The 11,523-nt window shown below is 45.5% G+C and overlaps 1 protein-coding gene across 1 annotated transcript in view; it reads right to left on the minus strand.

The window, feature by feature from the left end:
- The window catches only part of Ralgps2 (Ral GEF with PH domain and SH3 binding motif 2), a 179,957-nt gene extending 168,844 nt beyond the window's left edge, over positions 1 to 11,113 (minus strand). The window contains exon 1 of the mRNA XM_039090756.2: positions 10,960 to 11,113. The gene's annotated coding sequence lies outside the window, so the exon portion shown is untranslated. The remainder of the gene's footprint in view (positions 1 to 10,959) is intronic.
- Positions 11,114 to 11,523: the final 410 nt, after the last annotated feature.

Here is an 11,523-nt window from a genome sequence, read left to right on the forward strand (position 1 = left end):
GCCCAGCCCACAGGTTGACCATAGTCAAATTCGACATTGCCAGCCCAGGCAATGGGCTGCACGCTGAAATTGACATATTAGCATAGCGTCCCAGCCCCAAATGAATAACCTAGGAGAGCATCAGACAGAACAAACTGAGGGACAGTCAATTAGATAAATGACTGGATCTGTTTCTTTTTCTGAGTCTCATGCTGTTGCCCGGGCTACAGGATGTAGCCTATACTGGACTTGAACTAGTAGTAATTCCTCTGCCTCAGCGTCCCAAGTGCTAGGATGACATACATGAGCCACCACACTCGTCCCTGATTCAACTTCTTTTTAAAAAAAGTATTGTGAAAGCAAAGAGATTCTGAGGAGCTACTGTGATTAAAAGAGGCTGAGAGGTAGGGAGAGCAGCTGCCCTTGTTTGCTTGGCTCTCAGGACTCTGAGTGCTAACGTGAAGAGGGTCCAGGCAGACCAGAACATGCCGAGAGCCCTGCTAGGGACACACAGTAATTAAAAGCAACCTGTGAAAGGCAGGGTCCTGGTGTGGGTTCTAGATTTCAGGGGGAAGTAGTATAAAAGATGTTATCAGAATGCCGCACGTAATCACAACACGAACCTTTAATAAAATGTGGCAAAATAGACATCGGATACAATCGCCATCTTAGCTGTTTTACGGGGACAGTCTAGCGGCAGGGAGCACATTTACCGTTCTGTGAAGCTGTCATTACAATCCCATCTCTAGAAATAGAAACTCAGAGTCTCTCAGACAATTAATCCTCATTACCTCTTGGCCCACCATTCATTCCTTTTCTAGGAATTTGCCCTTCCTAAGCCCCTTCCCAGTGAACTCACAGCACTGCATGTATTCCGTTGTGTCTGGGGTAATGTTTCCAAAACTCATGTTCACTGTAGCTTCAGAATTTCATTTTCTCTTAAGGCTGGATCATATTCTAATGCCTGCATGTCCCGCCTATTGTTTACATGCTTGTCTTTTAAGTGACAGAGGGGGAGTTGAGCCCAGGTTCTCACACGTGCTAAGCCAAGAATTCACCTACTGACCTATATCCCAGTCTTCACTTTTGTTGTTCTTCAAGGGGTTGAGGGTTTGCTGCGTGGTAAGTGACTTGTCTCGAAAGCGCAAGGCCCTGTGTTCTGTCTCTAGCACCAGAAAAAGCAAAAAATTCCTGAGAAATCTGAGAGGAATTTGTTATGTAGCACAGGCTAGCTTGATCTTAGACCTCCTTCTCAGTCTCCGTGTGCTAGGACCAGGTGTGTATAGGGTTAGGAGTGTCAGCCACGTGCCTGGGACTTCATTCATTTCCTCAGGGGTATTTAGGTTGTCCTCTCGTGAACAACACTAGGTTGTTCCTACAATCTGTCTCTCGTGAACAACTCTGCTGGGAGAAACGGCATGCATGTGAACTTTCATATTAAAGGAACCCTTCAATGCAAAATTTCCTGAATTTGATGTCTATACTGAGACTGTATGAAAATGTCTTAGAAAATGCTTCTTACCATATTTGAAGGCAGATGGGCACAGCATATGCAGGGTACTCTTAAATGCTTTTGAAAAAAAAAAGCAAGAAAGAGAAAAGGAAATGTGGAAAAATAGTAGTAAAAATTGATGACTCTAAATAATGGGCACACAAGTTCCCTGTCACAGGCCTGCAGCCTTTGTATGATAAATATATATATATATATATATATATATATATATATATATATATATATGGGAAAGCAAGGAAGACAGAAACGTCACTAATAGTGCTCAGGCCTCATGGGGAGGCAGCATCTATGACGAGCTAGCCCTCACCGGCCTGTGAATGGAATGAAGTGAGTAGAAGGCTGAGGATCCATCACAGCATAGCTGGGCAGCATCCGCCGCTGTGAATGGAAGAGGCTGCTGTGAGCTTCTGAATGCTCTGCTGCTGTTTGTGTTTCTCAGCCTCTCTCTGCTTCTCCTTGAGGGCCTTCTGTTCTTATAGGTCACTGGGCCATGTGGTACAGAACAGGATGACTTTGAAGTGAAAAGGACCCGTAGCTTTGTAACTCGTGTTTCATGACCGGGCTGTGGTAGTAGCAGGTGTGTTTTAGGGGGTTAGAGGATGTAACGTGATGAAAAAGCAAAGCACCAAATCTCACCTAGGCACGAGGGTTCATTTGGGAGATGTAGGGGTGGGGAAGAGACATTGTAAATGAAGGCTGAGCGGCAGAAAACTATTTCATTCTTTCTCCCTTTTTCTCTCATGCCCTTCCTCATCCATTCTTTCTTTGCACAAGGCCGCATGGCCAATGCTATGCAGAGTCTGAAATGGAGGGCCCCTGGCACAGAAAGCTTTAGGCATGTCCAGCTGCCACCCATTGGCTGCAGGTGCTCCAGGACAGCTATGAATACATTTGTGGACCACAGTGTCATGTTGCAATGTCAAAGGTTACTCTGGATGTGTTTATTTGCTTATCCAGTGGCCTTTGTCACAACCTATTTGGAATCTCTTTACTCTGCCAAAACTGTTTGGAAGCTGGGTGGGGTGAAAGCTGGGGCTCCTACAGGACATTCAGGAGCTGGGGGCGGGGCATGGTTGGAGTACTCAGTCCTAGGCATCTGCTCCCATTGGCCAGCAAGCAGGATCCCAGTGGCCAATGGGATCACTGGGCAGTTGTTAATGTGGCTGCATGGGTTAAGGCAGTGGGAGTGGGTGCTGCTTGTAGGCAGATCTTCGTAGGTCAGTGGCAGTTGCCAGTTCTCTGCACTAGGAACAGAGGTCCAGGAAGAACTGAGCACCAGTAACAAGTTGGGTTATTCCGAATTCCAGCCCTAGGAATTGGGAAAGAATACACATGCTTCGAAGCTGAGGCCACGAGCCCAGCAACATAAACTAGGCTGTTCTGGAACCCAGCATTAGGAATCTTAAGGCGAGCGATGTTGGCCCACGTGACTTCAGGTCCACACCTGCTCAGCTTTCAAGCCACATTGTTGCTTTCTCTTTGTTTCTTGCTCTCTGCTGCTTCTTTGTTCCTGTACCAGCTCAGGTCACACTACTGAAAATACACTTGAGCAAAGGCTTCGTTAGATTTCACACACAGCTTCAGGTGATTCCCCCACGGACCCTAAGCAGCTTGAGGAGATCCTTGGACCAATCACAGCCATTAATTTTGAGTCAATTAGTGGTCCTTGCTCCAGCCAATTGTGGCCTTGCCTCTAAACACCAATCATGGTCGTTAAGGATTGTGTGGTAAACCAAACTTAGCCCCTTTGTCTCCAATCACAATAGTCCCTTCACCAAGGAAAGTGCTCCCTGTCTCACCAGCTCTAGTTGAGTTGTACCTTCTGGCGACTGGGGACCATCAGCTGCGCTCTTGGTGCCTTTATCTCAAAGGAGGTGGGGATGTAAGTGTAGTCTGACTATTTCTTAGACAAAGTCCTCTGGCCCAAGGCAGTTCAGGAAACAAGAGAGTTCAATAGCTGATAATTAGAGAGTCAGTTCCACCCATCCGCAAGGTTTTTGCTTATTTGTGGGAAAATGAACCTTAGAAGGCATTCTCATAATATAAACGTGAAGAACTTACCATTAACTCTAATAGTGATGTTTTTCTTTTCAATTGTTTTTTAATTAAATCATTTACATCCCAATTACAGTTTCTCCTCCCGCTTTTCCTCCTTGTCTCTCCCTCTCACCTCCCCTCTTCCCATACTCCTCTCCTTTTCTCCTCAGAGAAGGAGCGGTTGCCCATGGTTATCAATCCGCCTTGGCATATCAAGTTGCAGTAGGACTAGGCACATCTTCTCCTATTGAGGCTAGGCAAGGCAGCCCAATCAGAGGAAAGGGTTCCAAAGGCAGGCATCTGAGTCAGAGACAGCCCCTATTTCTACTGACTAACAGTAATTTTAATAGTTTAAAACATGCTTTAACCAATATCTGCCCAGTTCCTAGAGGAAGATGGGTCTGCTTAGTCTGCCTGTAATCCCAACACATGGAGGCTGAAGCAGGAGGATTGTGGAGGGTTTGAGTTCAATATCAGCAGGGTTCCCAGCATAGAGACACAGTTTCAATAACAACAAAATATGATGATAATGATGGTGATGATGATGATGGTGGTGATGATGAAATTAAGCCAGGCTTGTTGGTGACACTTGCCATGTGAGGCAGTGAATTAGTCAAGGATCTCTAGAGGAAGAGAATTCAGAGAATGTGTATGTCTGTCCATCTGTATATCTGTCTGTCCGTATGTATGTATGTATGTATGTATGTATGTATGTATGTATGTGTGTGATTTATTAGAAAGGCTTTCAGGCTCTGCTCCATCTAGTCGAACAACGGCTTCTAGTAGAAGGTCCAAGAATCCCATAGTTCTTCATCTCATGAGGCTGGAAGTCTCAGATGGACTTCAGTATATGCCAGAATCCTAAAGAAATAGGCTCTACAGCCAGTGAAGAAATGGACTTGCTAGCAAGAGCAAGCAGGCAAGGAGCGAGCTTTCTTCTTCCATGTCCTGTATAAGCTGCCAGCAGAAGATGTGGCCCAGATTATAGGTGGAGCTTCCCACCTCAGAGATCTAGATTAAAAGTGGGTCTTTCCATTTCAAATGGTATCATTAAGGGAAAAAAAAATCCCTCACAGGTGTGCCCAACCATTTGGATTCTGTTAATTCCAGAGGAAGCCAAATTGACAGCCAAGAATAGCCCTCTGAGGCAGTGATCAGGCACTGGAGGAAGCATCTACTCCTTGCCTGCTATACTGTGAAGGTGACTGTTACTGATGGTGACAGCTTTTTTCCAAAGAGTTGTTGGAACTAGAGAACTTTGCCAGAGGCAGTTCTTCTGGGCCTGTTCCTGGCCTTGTTGTCTTCATTAACCCTTCCTCTGCCTGGTTCTTACAACATGGGAGAGAGGAGCATTGTCCTCAGCTGAGGGGAATATTCAGGAATTCTCCTACCAACAGATCCTTGCCTTTTAAAGAAAGAAGACAGACAGACAAAACCCAATGGGATTGTGCTTATTTTAATCCCATTTTGTTGTCTGTCTATCTGTATTGTTTTTTAGATATTAGTGAGGAAGGTTGGATCCCGTTTTGCTTGTCTTGGGTGTAAACACACCTGGACAGGTGAGGTCTGGCTTGAGTGAGTCTAGCAGTCCTCCTGCCTCCACCTTCCATGGGCTGGGATCACACATGCAAGACTTCTCTTCAAGCAAGATTGAGAAGCTAGGCCACCGTCTACAATGCAGGACTGGTTGTTATCACTCTAGTCTACCTCAGTTTCTCCTTACTTTAAGCACTGAGACTAGATTAACAAAGATATGCAGCGCTGTGGGTGGGAGGAAGAGGTAAGGTTTCATTGTGAGTGATTTGTATCCTTTTGAATCCTGGTTTTGTCTTCTCAGTTGTAGCTTAAAAGAAGTGAAGCCTGGGAGGTAGAGGCATGAGGATTGCTGGTTTGAAGTCAGCCTGAGCTAAAAAATAACACCCTGCCTCAAAAACAACATAAACAAAAACCACCCAACAATGAAAATAAAGCCAGGTAACCAGGTGGTGGTTGCACACAATTCCAGCACAGGGGAGGAGGAGACAGGTGGATCTCTAGAGGTTGAGGTAAACCTGATCTACAGAGCAAATTCCAGTACAGCCAGAGCTACACAGAGAAACCCTGTCTCAACCTTGCCCCCTTACCCAAAGCTAGAGAAAGAATATCAATACAAAGCAAGCTCAAACTGTATCTGTGCCGTACAGCAATGCTATTGTAAAATGATCTATGTCTTCGTGACTGGGTGGAGCTACTGTTGTTCAGGGCCTCAGAGGAAGAGATCAAGAGAGTCGACATTTTCCTTATCTGAAAGAAACAGACCATGGAGGACAGCTGTCTTACTTTCTTCATGTGTGATGGTGTGATACTTTCTTTGTTGTGTGAGGACTCGCTTAGCGACAGCATGCAAGGCATACAGTGGGTACCCCATGATTTAACACCTCATAAATGTGATTTTCTCTCCAAGTCTATCAGAAAATGGGATGGGGAGGGGCACTCTGGAGTCAGGAAGAGGCCAGCACAAACTGAGTGTTCCTACCACCCATGGCGATGCTGCTGGTTTGCGAGCTGGTGGGAGGCACAGTGGGAGGATGATTTTGCCAAGCAGACAAATGACCCAGTTAGAGGATAGGGCTGAAGTGATGCTGAAGGCTTCATTAAGTCGTGGCTTTGGCACAGCATAATGAGTTGCTGCTTGCATCCTGGAGGGGAGGTGGAAGCCAGGCAACTGTACCAGGCTTTGCCTGTCCTCCAATTAACCACTTGATTTTAATAAAAAAACAACAAAACAAAACAAATGAGCAGATCCTCTGGGCTTTGCTGGACTTATCTAGGTCATTTCCAGAATCTTCACAGTCAGTGGACTCTGCACCATTGACACAAGTCTGCGACGTCTGCAGGAAACCGGATTTCCCAAAAGGTTGAATGTGCATCTTCAGAGTAAGGCTGCCAAGTACAACTTCAAATACAAAAAATCTCACTTCCTAAGGCAGGATGGCCTTTGAAGCAACCACACCAAAAACCATGGAGGTGATCCATTTGGGACCCCGCTGTGATTATTTTTTGATGATTAAAAACTCAACACTCTCCCCCAAATATTTCCAGTGTGTCTTTGAGAAGTAGGACCCCCATTCTCCGGTGTTCAAGGGGAAACAAACAAACAAACACCAGTAACAAAGAATCCCCAACACTTGCCGGACCTTGCAGCAATAAGCAGTTCCTCCAGGAGCACCGAATACAGGCTGGGCCCATTGTTAGATTCTGTTGCAACCACTTGTTTCTGACATTTCAAGAGCAAAGGGGCCTCTTCCTGAATATCTACTGAGGCCACAGGAAAGCTAACTGTTAGAGTTCTTTATCTTTTCCTGAGGCTTTGGCCAAGCCTTCGAATCTTTGGTTGGTAGCAGAACTCTCCTTTATTCCTAGCTTCCCATTTCACAGACAGGCACATGCACGCGCACACACACACACACACACACACACACACGCACACACACAAACATGCACACATACACGTACACACATGCACACCATACATATATACACCATACACATGTACACACATACACTCATGCACATGCACATACACATATACATACACACCACATACATGCACACACACACTCACACACATACACACATGCACATGCATACACATACACATCACACACACATGCACACACACACATACACACACACACACACACACTCACACATACACATACAACACCACCACCACAGCCACAAAAGAACTCCTATCTGTGACACATTCAGCATTTGCTCAGAACTGTGCCTTTCCTAGCTGTTTCTTTTTGGTCAGTCATTTGCCCTCTGCCAGATCAGTTCTGTATTTACTGTCACACAGACCTTGTGATCTTTATGTTCCCCCCTTTGTTATTTCCCCACCTGCTAAGTCTGTCCTCCTCCTCCCTCTCCTCCTCCTTCCCCTTCTCCTCTTCCTTCTCCTCTTCTTCTTCCTTAGTTACCTATCTGATAGGCCCTTCCAGCCCGTCAGAGTCAAGTAGAAATTTAAAAGATATAATATACTAATGTTAATTATTCTTCCAATTCATTTACTCATCCTTCCTTCATTCATTCTTGCAACCAGTATTTAGGAAGAGCCCAGTGTGAGTTGCTCACTGTTCTAGAAGTTGGGATACTGTGTTGAATAAGATAGTCTTTAGATTCTTGATGATTTTTACTGCAGTGTGGAAGACAGTATACTAACAGGTACTTCAGGCTGACCAATGAGCTATAAGGAAAACATTGTTAAATAACAATAAATGAGGCAATTAATTAATTTTTTAAAAGGTAAGGTAGGGGTTGGAGTGTGGCCTTGGGAACAGTTCTGTTCTCCATGTGGTGGAAAGGAGGATTTCTTTGAGGAGTTCTTTTGTTATTTGAACAGAGACTTAAGTTATTAAAATAAACTGTCTACCAATTAATACAAGTGAAGAATGTTTGAAGTAAAAGGAAGTTCCTGAGACATGGATGTTCTAGAGAGATAAAAGGTGGGACAGAGCATAGAAGAAAATGTGTTGGAGTAGAGAGGGGAGGGATGCCAGGCATGGGTGGGGAGCAGAATCCAGAGCTCTTCCTCAGTGTTCAGTTTGGTACCCCAAGGGGCATGGTGCCCATTCCCAGGAGGAAACACTTGGGGGAACAAAGTGAGCACAGGTTTGTATAGACAGACAGTGAGGCTCTTGGATCTTTAAACAAGCTTACTTTTCCCAACTCATTAAATATATGAACCCTTTAGACAGCCCGGGATAGATGCAGAGCAGACTATGGGATGCATAAGAATCTGTGGCCCAACAAGAGGTATAATAGAAACTTGAAACTCATCAAAAGCAAGGAGCCTGCATAACGTAACTTCAGAAAATAACGTAGGTTGAAATGACAGAAGGCCAGGGCTCTGGGACCCAGCAGCATCTGGAGGTCAGGAAGGAGGTACTAGAAGGTGGGTCTTGAACTTCTGTTCTTGAGAACTGCACATTCAGGCATAATGTGCGGTATAGTGACAGCTCTGTGCTAGATTTGTCGGGAAGGACCAAGGCTGCAAAGTTCTTGTGACTCCTTGTGTTCCTTCACAAAAGCGCCCTAAGAGTTGACAGTGTTCCATTCGTGTACATGTTCTTGGTAGGGTCCTTGATTGCCATGTGCTTCTCAGAGTTCCAAACTCTCAGAGCAGAAAGACACTGCCAAGCTCTACCTATCTATCTATCTATCTATCTATCTATCTATCTATCTATCTATCTATCGTCTTCTTTCATATGTTGTATCCCAATCACAGTTTCCCCTCCCTCTCCTCTCTCCAGTCTCTTTCCCCTACATCTCCTCTCCCTCAGATCCAACCCCAGCTCCTCACCCCCGGCATCCCCAGCCTCCTCTCAGGAAAGAGGAGGCTTTCCAGGGACATCAACAAAACAGAACAAGCTACAGTAAGACCAGGCACAGACCTCACATCAAAGATGGATGAGGCAACCCAGTAGGAACAGGGTCCCACAAATAGGCAAAAGACTTCGTGGCAGCCCCCATTCCCACTGCTAGAAATCCTACAGGAACAGCAAGCTACTTAACCATGACATGTGCAGAGGACTCCTGTAGGCTCCATGATCTCTATGAGCTCCCACCAGTCCGGGTCAGTTAATTCTGTGGGCTCTGTTCTCGTGGTATCCCTGACCCCTCTGCTTCCTCTGATCCTTGAGGGTTGAATTCTCAGAGTAGCTCACCTAGTAGTAATCAAAATCAGAGAAAATTATGCATAACTCAACTGTGTCATAAGCCAGCCCAAGGCCACTGTGTTCATTACGGTGCGGGCTGATCTAAGAGGAGAATCTACGACTGCCATTCTACCAGGCCCACCTAATTCCCAACTGAGTTTAAAAATGCATCCTTATTCCCACAGATAAGTGTAGCTCTCATCCCACATCAAAGAAGCTTTTCTTTGCGGCACCCAGAGACCCTTATAGGAAACCACAACTGGTCATAATGCAGAGATCACCTGACTGTGGGAAGTCCACTTCCAATAGACATGTCTACAATACGGCTCCTGCACCGGGGAACATTTCCGAAAAGGGGGAAGAAAGACCCTAAGAGGCAGAGGACCAGGAAATCTGCTGGGACTGCATCTCCTAGAAAGGAAGCTCTACCCATGACGTCTCTACAACACAGCTGCCTAAACAATTCAATGGTGATACCAATAGACGTGCTAACAAGGGGAAATTTCATGGGGTCCTATCCCTAGACAAAGAACTACAGGCAATTGATGACTACAGAGTGAGGGAGAATTAGTCTTTCTCAAAGATGAGCCTTCTAATTAGTTATCCAAAACAAAATGGTCAACCCTGAAACCACATAACAACAAGCAACACTAAATGAACTTAGCACATTGCGTTTACATATTTCTGCAAATAATTGAATAATTCACTAATAAAGAAAAGGGGCAGGGGCTGGGGATTTAGCTCAGTGGTAGAGCGCTTGCCTAGGAAGCGCAAGGCCCTGGGTTCGGTCCCCAGCTCTGAAAAAGAAAGAAAGAAAAGGGGCCATCAGTTTAAGAAATGGTTGGAGGAGTTGGGGAGGGGTTGAGGGAGGAAAGGAAAGGAGGACTGTGGGATGGTTCTATTTTAATTAATTAAAAGAATGAAATAAAGCATTGCCAGCATCTAGGGCACCTGCAGTCCACTTAAAAATCAATTGCTACCACATGCACATCCTCTGCATGGTGCTTCCCATGTGGTCACTTACCAGCTACACTATACACTGCACCATAGGCACTGCTCCTCATAGCCACAGACCAAGAGTCTGAGGCCCGAGAGAGTGCAGGAAGCTGGTGAGTCTGGCTCCTGAGCTGTTCTCTCAGGGGCACAGAGCAGCCTGTATCTACAACAACCCCTGGAACATTTTTGTGTGCATGAAATTTTAAGAGCCAAAGGCTCACTGGGTTTCAGGTTTGTAGCTCCGAGGTGTCTCCTTGCTCCACCAAGTTCTTTGACGTTTCTAAGCATCTAGGTTTAGTGCATGCATTCATTTCATGGATGACTCTTAATAAGACATGTTAAACACAGACAGCAGCTTATCGCATAGTTATAATTTCCAGAGGCACAAAGCATATGCCTGCACACTGAGACAGCGTGCGTCCATCCAATGCGCTGGCAGTAACTGCTCGGCGAGTTAAAGCCTCACATCAGGGACACTGACGCAGCCGGTTCCTAACGAGCATGTGTCTTCTTGTCCTCTGTTTATGCTTTCCCTCTGAAAGCCTTAAGTAATGATGAAAGAGGGGTTGGAGATATGGCTCAGTGACAGAGCACTTTCAAAGTGCACACACACACACACACACACACACACACACACACGCATATACACACATACACACACACAAACACGCACATAAACACGACAACGTCAAGGGTGCAGGTCAACGCTATGGCAAGCAAGCAAAGCCTGCTTGCCTCAGTAGCTGAGAAGAGATGGTCCCAGGCATGTCTCAACTAGGTGCTCCACAGACAGTGATCGATAAAGCCTGGTGATAAACGGGATGACCCAGGGCCTTCAGAGAAGACACTTTGTGGATTATTCTCTTGGCTTTGGATGATATGGGGTAAAGTGGGGTCATACCAATACTAAAAAAAAAAAAAAAAAAGGAACAAGTTGAACACCCATGCCTTCAGATCCCTGCAGATAACTTGAGCACATTGCTTCCTGTTGACGAGAACTGTGTCTTAACTATCACAGATCTCCACCCGTGTGACGTTTGTGTCATTTGGACAGCTGGACTGGTTACACTTGTTTGCAACCGTTGGACTATTAGTCATCGGTTCAGAGGTTGCTTAAGCAGCTCTCCTGGGCAATTTATCCTGCAAACATTTTAAAGCCCCATAGCAGAAACCAACAAAGGCAACACATCTATCATATGTTGTCCACTGAGACTGAAATAAAAATAAAAATGAAGGTTGGGGATTTAGCTCAGTGGTAGAGCACTTGCCTAGCAAGTGCAAGGCCCTGGGTTCAGTCCC

The sequence above is a fragment of the Rattus norvegicus genome, chromosome 13 (assembly GCF_036323735.1).
Source record: "Rattus norvegicus strain BN/NHsdMcwi chromosome 13, GRCr8, whole genome shotgun sequence".
NCBI lineage: Eukaryota > Metazoa > Chordata > Mammalia > Rodentia > Muridae > Rattus > Rattus norvegicus.